The 9549-nt window shown below is 32.9% G+C and overlaps 1 pseudogene; it reads right to left on the reverse strand.

The window, feature by feature from the left end:
• Positions 1-1081: 1081 nt before the first annotated feature.
• On the reverse strand, positions 1082-7033 carry LOC112000385 (laccase-14-like; annotated as a pseudogene).
• Between the last annotated feature and the right edge of the window lie 2516 nt (positions 7034-9549).

Consider the following 9549-nt stretch of genomic DNA (forward strand, 5'->3'; position numbering starts at 1 on the left):
TGTTAATGTGTACTCACAAATAGAGTTTCGAACTTATCACGAATGCCCTTGAGAAATTTTTTGATATAGAAACAAATAAGAAAAATATCAGTGTCATTTCTCTCTCTCTCTTTTTTTTTTGGGAATCAATTATATATATAAACTAGAACATGCACTTGGAATAAATGAGCTTACGGTGGAGAAAGACGAAATTGGAGGAATTTGTTTTTCAATCGGTGCCGCAGGTCAAAGTGTATTTTCTTAAAACTAAGGAAAGATGCGGCATACCTGTTGCTAAGGAAAGAAGAGATAATTGTGGGATTTGTTTGCTGGCAATAGTACCCATGCAACCTAAGGAAGATTCTAGTTGTAGATTGTTTGGGCTTTTTCCAACTAAAAGAATTAATGGGCTTAATTTTTAAAACATACCCAACAATACACAAATACACAAAATTTGTTTTGGAGAAAAAAATTGCAAATTCCATTAAAGAAAAGTTAAATTGGCTTGAGTTGTAGCATTGAAATTTGAAGGAACGTGTTTCATCTATATCAAAATGTTTGTGACATGCTTATTATATTGATTAGGGATAGTAGTGAATTTTCTATTGGGGCCAATATATTGGACAATGAATAGGGTTTGCATTTTCAAAATCTGTTAAATAATTATACACAATATATATATATATATGAGAGAGAGAGAGAGAGAGAGAGAGAGAGAGAGAGAGTCCAATCTTGATGAATCATACAAATATCTAGCCAATAATAAATTTGATTTATTTCTACGTACTGCATAATCACATAGCTTTATTTAATTCCATATACAATGTATACCATATACTATGAGAACAAATAAATTACTTCTTCCACAACAATTTCATTATTTTCCTCCACATATTGTTGTGGAAGCAATAGTGATTGTCATGGTAACAATTCCACAAATTATAATTATAAACAATAATACTATAGACATACTGAACAAGTTAAGAACATGGTGAAAACAAACAAACAGTAAATGAATGGATTGGCCCAATTCATAAATGCTTATGTCTTCCCTATCATTTGATGTAACTACTCATGGGGAATGAACCAACATGATATTTGAAGTTTGCAGCTAACTTCAACAGGGTGGCATGTCTAGTGGTGGTGGTAAAATATGCGCTTTTCGACCTTTCCCATTTTTCACTACAAATGCCATGTCCATGCCCCATGTCATATGCCGATCAAAATGGCAGTGCAAAAACCAAACTCCTATCATCACAAAACATAAACAACAACATCATCACCATTGTAGTATTAAGTGTGAGGGGCAAAGGTTGCATTCGGAGCATTGGATAGAATACAAGATTGACACATGGTCAGATATATATTATATCTAATACTCTAATGTACTGGACACAAGTTAAATCTTAATATCTTGAATACTTAACGAAATCCAAAACAAGTGTTCAATTTTGAACACGTTCACATTTAGTGTTCCAATGCATTGGACACAAATTAAACCTTAAATGGGGGTTATTAAAAAAAATTTTTTTTTTTAGTAGTTTGACAAACCAGGATTGTTGGCCATGAATCTAATGGCAGTCTAGCCATCTAGGGGAACATCAATGGTGTTCATAGGAGGAGGCTCAACAAGATTATATCTCAGTGGGTCCTTATCCTTGTCAAAGTTTCCAAGACCCATTCCAACCACATAGAAACTGTATCCATGGAGATGCATTGGATGATCATTCCCGCACACCAAAGTCGTGCCTTGAAAAACAAGTTCCATAGTCGTGTTATACTTTAGTATCTTAACCTTGGTCCCATGTCTAGGTGTCTCTAGGTACAATGGCAAGTCCTCAGCAGTGAAATTAAATAAATATGGTGGGAAATCTGGAAAATTTGTCCCAAATACTCCAATGACATGACCATAATAAGCTTGTAATATATAGATGTATGGGTCCACAAAGCTTATGTTATTAACACTAGTGGCTAGTCGCATCCCATTAGGCCATGCACGTGAATTGTTAGGACATGGGAATGTGTTGACTGAGATTACAAAAAATAAATGTTTGGTTATCATTATTGGGACATTGACTGGATGATTTTTATAGGCGCGCTAAGCTTTTGAGTCTACTTGTGAAACTAACTGAGGCATTGGTATTATTAAAGTAAGGAAGATTATTAGGTAGGGAAGGAGGTGAAGATGGGGTATAGTTTCCATTGTATTCGAGAATAGCAGTGGTGGTTGTGTTATCATAAGCAACACCAGGTGCAACAGAGTATGCTTTAGTAGCCATGTAATAGTGGTAAGATTTTTGGTTTGCTTTTAGCAAAACATCGATGGTTTGGCTAGGGGATATTGTGACATAACTTGATTCCAATGGCTTGGTGTAACTACCATAAGTTCCCACAACAGTGACATTGTGTTTGGCAATGGCAAAAAAGAGAATATCCATCACAGCAGAGTTGATAAGGCGGAGGAGGTCTTGCCATGATCAACCTTTAGCTTGAATGTGTCTACAAGTAGTAAATCACATTAGTAGACTAACACTTTAGCCAAAAAGAGAAAACAGAAGAAGAGAGTTTATGGACACAACTTTTATATCGTAATCTTTTTTACTACTTAAAAACAGTAATTGTGATCATGATATATGGAATAATATTAAGGTATATGTGAAAGTAATTGTTCACTATTCACAATTGACCATTTGTAACAAAAATTGTGATAAATAGTATAGTTCTAAAAAAAATTGATAAAAAAAGAGAGAGTATCATTTGATAAAAACTTAGTAACTTGACAATTGATTATTGCCTTTCTAAGAAGGATTGTTTTTTTCTTTCTTTCTTAGGGCTAAGACGATGACTTTATTATTCTGACCATCTTTAAGTATTACCGCCACTTGCATCTTATTGGGTTAAAGTTCACCGAGTCTTGGTACTACTGTTTGAACTATGACATTTACCAATTGCAAGTAATTTCCTCAATAAGTCTAAGTATAGTATCAAATGTTATTATTTATCAATTTAAAATATATGGATCATAAATCAATGAGACTTAATCCTTGAAAAAATTTAATCATTTTTCATAAAAAAGTTACTTACATTTAAATTAACTAAGTGGCACTAATACTAAGACGCCTTACTTTTGAGTCAAAAAAACTACTCAATGTAATAAACCCCTCACACATTACAAACATATATTAAATCAAATCCGTGCTAATTTTTGTTGTTGTTTTTTTTACTGAATGATCAACTACTCCATGCTTTAGGTGCTAAAAAAATTTACTAAGAAAAAACCATACTGGGGTTCAAACAATAATGGATAAGAAATATGATGATAAGTATTAGAAAATTTTTAAATAATTAAATTCATATTCTTCCTAACCATTTAAGTTTTTAAGTCAATTTATAATTTATCATTAGCATTCAAAACATGATTAAGGTTTTGTTTGGGAGTACTTTAGGCCAAGGCCAACATAACTTGAATATTCTATTTTATAGATTTATAACTTTGAAATTAATTAAGCCATCTACTTAACCTCAGTGGTGGAGCCAGGATTTTAGTTTAGGGAGGGCAAAGTTACAATATAAGATTGGAAAAAAAATTATTCTAAAAAATATTAGTTTTCATCAATAAAAATAAATGAATAAAGATATCAATTCATATTAAATAAAAATTAATTGAAGACATTAATCAATATATTTATTTACAATTCAAGAAATTAATTAATGTACTCAAAATAAACCGTGAGATTAACTCAATGAAAAAGTGTAATAAATATAACAATATATTTTAAAAGTTGTATAATGACTCATTGGGCCATTGGCTATGGACCTACTGCTTTGAGCAGAAGTGGTGAGAAATTTAAACTTTGTTTGGTAGAAGATTATTTTAATAATAAAAAAGACTTAAGAAATATAGTGAAATAAGAAAAATTAATTTCAATTATTGTGAAAGATAAGTGTAGTGAGTCAATTTTTATGTATCTATTATCTTATATACATAAAACATTTTTAATTTTTTAATAGATAATAGATAATAGTGTTTCTTTTATATGAAAATTTTCACTTCATTGTTAAATTAAAAATAATGGTACAATAAGTATATGAATTAGCAAGAATCATTTCAACATGGCCACATTCATCCCATTGCATGTTAATTTTGGAATGACGCGTGGTGTACTCCTTGATTACTAGCATTGCGAGTGTTGGACATATATTAGCTTAAATTAATTAATTTATTAACCTGAGAGGAATATCATCTAACAAAACCCTCTCTCTAGTCCTAACCCTCACCTAATGAAAATTTGGCTGACTTAAAAAAAAACACTGTTTCTGGGCCAAAAAAATGAGCATATCTTCTAATATGAAGGCAAATAGCACTACTTGGATAGCCACCAACGAGTGTAAAATTTGTAAATCAACTAAAATCCTTCCTCTCTTACTCACTTAGATGTTATGCTTATATCTTTGTAGGGAGACAAACTAGTCTAACTATCCAATAGTAAAGGAGTTTTGCTGGAGGTCAGGGGGGTAGTTACTCCCTCTCGCCCCCCCTTGGCACCACCCTTGCTTAACCTTAATTATAATTTAGGTGAAGAGGTTTGGACCTAAGGACGAATTGATAGAGGTTCAAAAATCAAAATTCCAGTCATTATGCTTATTAATTCATGTATAAAAGGAAATAAGTTAATCAAGAGCAAGCTTAAGCCTGTTTGAAAAACTAATAAACCAAACCCCATTATATGGTCCAGGTCTAGCTTGCTGGTAATAAGACCATGCCTTAATAAAAACTGATCACCGTGTACATTTTAATGTTCAATCCCACTTGGACTAGGATATATAATGTCAAAAACATCGTTTTCTACTTCATTTTTTTCCCTTGGAAGTTGGGACACTGCTTCTATGGGATTAGCAGTGTGTTTATCTTCTTACCAGTACTCTTCAATCTTCCTCCCTTTTCATTCTAGTTAGTAACGTCAATCTTAGAAGCATTTGGTAGAAAATAAAGGACTATAAACATTCTATACATATAAAACTGTAGGAATCCTTGACCTGGTTTTGAGCACGGATAAAGAACACCAGGTTGTCCATTGATAGTGTAAGCATCAGAAACATCAGGGGCTCCTCCAGTATAAATAGTTTCATCATAAATTGCCAATATTTCTTGCTTCCACCACTCTCCTGTATAATCAAAGATTTCCAGTCATTTCAAAAATATTTTTCTGGTCAAATTGTGTAACATTTTCTTTACTTTTAAGTTGCACATACAGCTTGACTCTTCAAATTTGAAAGACAAAAAAAAAGAAAAAAAAAAGAAAGAAAGAAAAAAAGGTCCCAATTATTGAGAAGGCTAATCTTATAATACCAAATATGATTGGAACCTCTGCGTGAGGAAGAGGGAAAGGATATTTGGTTCCCTTCTTGGGATGAATGATTATAGCACCATGAATCGTTGCTCACCATCACTCACTATGAGAATGCCACCATAGGGTCCCTACTTCTGTGGAAAATATAATCTTTTGCCTAACCCTTTCACCCTGTTGTATGGGGCTGTAGAGAGGAAAAATTCCCGACTTATCATAAGCTGACACGTCACACTATTAAGTCCATAAAATATAGCTAATTACAAAGCTTCATGTATTGCTGCTAGGTTTTGTTATCACTACTCAGAATCCAACAGAAATTTGCCAAGTGTCATGCAAAAACCAATCACGCATCAGCGCATGTAAGTGATGACATAATCAATCCAGCACGTGTAAGCGATGACATAAGCGGACCAATCAGGCTGTGACATGTGTTACCAATCAGACTCCGCCACTTGTCGCTCATCCACCCCCAAATTCTGATAAATAGAAGCCTTCCTAAGACATTGAGGAGGACACTAAGCCATTTGAAGCACAAATAGCATCATAGAAGATTCAGAAGTACAGAAGCTCTTCAGGAATCAAGCCTTAAAGCCTTCAAGAACTTTAAGAACTTCAAACTCAAAATTGAAGAACATTCGAAGCAGAATCATCCAAACTATCTGCCTAGATCTCAAAGTTCATCGGAATCAAGCTCAAAAGCCTCCAGAAACCTCAATGAACCATAAATCAATGAAACTCTACGGATTCAAGCCTCTAAAGCACCGAAGAACTTCCACCACAAACCTTCGAAGACGAAGAACGCACCAAGAACACGAAGAACATATGAAGAACACGTAGAACAAAGAATTTCTAACAAGCTTACAGCCAGAGATTCATTGTGATTCTATTTCAAGAGTCTTCAATCCATCCTTCAGCCAAATTGAAGAATATCAAAATTACATTATTACAATTCCAATCAACAAGTCTTTTAAGGAGATCGAATCAGAGGATCATTCTTTTTTTAATTTCAGAGAATTGTACCACACATTCATCAATACAAATTCGCACTTGTGAAACTATTTTACTTGTTTGATTTATTTCAAACTAGAAATTTAGTTGTCTACAGGGGTATTGTGTAATGTATTTAGGGCCATCTAACCAAGGATATCTCGGTTGTTTTACTCCATGTCTATAAAATTGTAAATTAATATTATCATATACAATGCATAGTTAATTAGCAGTTCCTTATATATTTCGATTTCTTCTGTCAAAACAAAAGTGCACGGATCAGAGTGATACAATGAATAGTTATGTCAAAACTTCCCTGGTTATGGACATCAACAAAGATAGTATCTCCTTGGTGAACATGTAGTGCTGGTCCTGGAAACTGGCCATTTACTGTCAAGATGTTCTTTGTGCTGCACAGTCTCGTGTATGGAGTTGCTTTTACCTACAATCCAAAGTTTACACACATAGATGCTATAACTCATAACAAAGCATGTGTACATATTAATAGGTATACAACTACGTACATGCATGCAGTGTGTACGTACAGATATCTCTATTCAAGTTGTAGAAAATCAAACAATTGCATTTCAAGAAATGAAAAGTGAAATTTTATCGTATTAGTTACTTACCGCAAAAGTATGATGAACATAAGCTTGGCAATGAATGGCACCGACAATTAAGACTAGCCAACTCAAAAAATTTAGGTTCAACCACATTTTTTTTTAGGAGCGGGTGATGGAAACCCTTTTTTTTTTCCTTTCATTCTTGTAGTTTTTTAGTGAATTCCTTAGGTACCGTTTATATAGACACGAGGCTAACAGGAAACGTGATTTACTTTACTGGTGAAGGTGTCATGGGACCATTTAGATGCTTAACTAATTGTACTCTTTAACTTCAAAAATTTTAGGAGTAGAACTAATTCTATATCAGTTTTCACAGCTATATTTGATATGACTTATTGTGAATGATGGGAAAAAAAATGGTTGATCAATGTGAAAGTAATAAATAACCCGTTACAGTTTGCCATATGTAAAGATAGTTGTGAAAATAAGTATGAAATTTATTGTAGTTTTAGAATAATGTTCAGAGAAGCAAACATTATCTTTTCAGTTTTAATTTATCAAATAGGATATGACTTATAGCCGTCTTTTCTTCTCAATTGTTTATTTATTTTTATTTTTTTAGTTTAACTTGAGATAAGTGCTACATTTAAAACATTTTAACAACAAATTATGAGTGATTAGTTGTTATTGTCACCAGGAAAAAAAAAAAAGGGAGAGAGTGAGGGTAAGCATGTTTGGCCTGGTTTATAAGTCGGTCTATTTGATTATTTGACTTATGTATAGATTTTTAAATTTTCTTTTAATTATATAAATAATTTTTAAAGTATTATAAACTAATAAACCTAATAACTTCATTCAAACACAAAATCATATTTTAAAAATTCAGTATTCATTTGCACGTATATACAATATGGAATATGCTTGAATTATTTTTAAAAAATGAGTTGATGAAGAAATAATTATGAGTATGTACTATAACAATGTGAGGTAAGAATTTTAGTTAAATTTCCTAAGGACTGAAATGCTAAACACAAAGGAAGCAATTTTGTTTTTGTTCAAAATGAAAATTAATGAATATATTCTTGTTTATCTAGAAAACAGATAGAACATACCAAATGATTCACTTCTGATTTTTGAGTAACAAAACTTTTCCACGTTCCAAATGACTTCTAACTTTTGAGCAACATTTCATGAAGAGCATGACAATGTCAATCCATAAGCTAGAAGCAAAGTTATAATATTAATTAGTTTGCCAATTCTAAAATCAACTTGAAATTAAAGCAAGATATTTCTATTAAAAAAATTTCTTCTAGAAGAGGCGATAACATTAAAAAAAAAAAAAAAAAAATACTCGTTGTGTTGTTGTCAACAGTATTGTATATCTTTAACTTGATCTTGAAGAAAATGAAAATCTCATGGGAAAATACAAGTCATCATCAACCTGAACCGTTACCCTATATATCATTGTTCAATTATTTTTGGGGCTAAGGACCTAGATAAATTGAAAACTAGAAAAGTTTAAGTTATACAATAAATTAAAAGAAATGCTTAATCCACAACATTTTTATAATATTTTCACAATAAATTCTAAGTGACAGGCTGTTACTGGTTGTTATTATTGAGATAAAAAAGTAATCTCAGTAGTATGTTCAAATATAAATCGAATAGTGTTACCTTTAATTTATAGATATTATAATGGGCTATAAAACTAGGATGGGAAACTTTTTTTTTTTTTTTTTTGAGAAGCAAGTTACTGAATATTATTAAGGTAGGCTACTAAGGTTAGCCTGAACAACAAATGATAGATCTGGTGGTACATTTTCCATCCAGATTTGCATATGATTGAGGGATTTTGAGTTCCTTGCTAGAGAGTGAGCTAACTTATTATCCGAACGGCGTACAAGAGAAGTTTTAAAAGCTGAAAAGAAACTACTAAGGTACACAATGTCTTGCACTAAATGTCCATAGGGTGTGAAGTTCTTGCCTTTTGCAAGCAAAGCTCAGTGTAAAATTTCAGAATCCCTTTCTAGTATGAGATGGTCAAAACTCAGCTCCACAGCAAGTTGAAGGGCTCTCCGTGCTGCAAGAACCTCAACCTTGATGATTGTCATTGGCAGGGGGATTTTTTTGAGACAACGATGCCATAACGTGTCCTTCTTTGTTTCGTATGACAACACCTAGTCCTGCGCTTCCATCTTCGACAAATGTGGCTCCGTCGAAATTGATTTTGTACCAATTATCTTGGGGCGGAGTCCATGCTGTTGACTGTTTTTTTTTTTTTTTTTTTGAGAAGCAAGTTACTGAATATTATTAAGGTAGGCTACTAAGGTTAGCCTGAACAACAAATGATAGATCTGGTGGTACATTTTCCATCCAGATTTGCATATGATTGAGGGATTTTGAGTTCCTTGCTAGAGAGTGAGCTAACTTATTATCCGAACGGCGTACAAGAGAAGTTTTAAAAGCTGAAAAGAAACTACTAAGGTACACAATGTCTTGCATTAAATGTCCATAGGGTGTGAAGTTCTTGCCTTTTGCAAGCAAAGCTCAGTGTAAAATTTCAGAATCCCTTTCTAGTATGAGATGGTCAAAACTCAGCTCCACAGCAAGTTGAAGGGCTCTCCGTGCTGCAAGAACCTCAACCTTGATGATTGTCATTGGCAGGGGGA

The sequence above is a fragment of the Quercus suber genome, unplaced genomic scaffold (genome assembly GCF_002906115.3).
Source record: "Quercus suber isolate HL8 unplaced genomic scaffold, Cork oak 2.0 scaffold_556, whole genome shotgun sequence".
NCBI lineage: Eukaryota > Viridiplantae > Streptophyta > Magnoliopsida > Fagales > Fagaceae > Quercus > Quercus suber.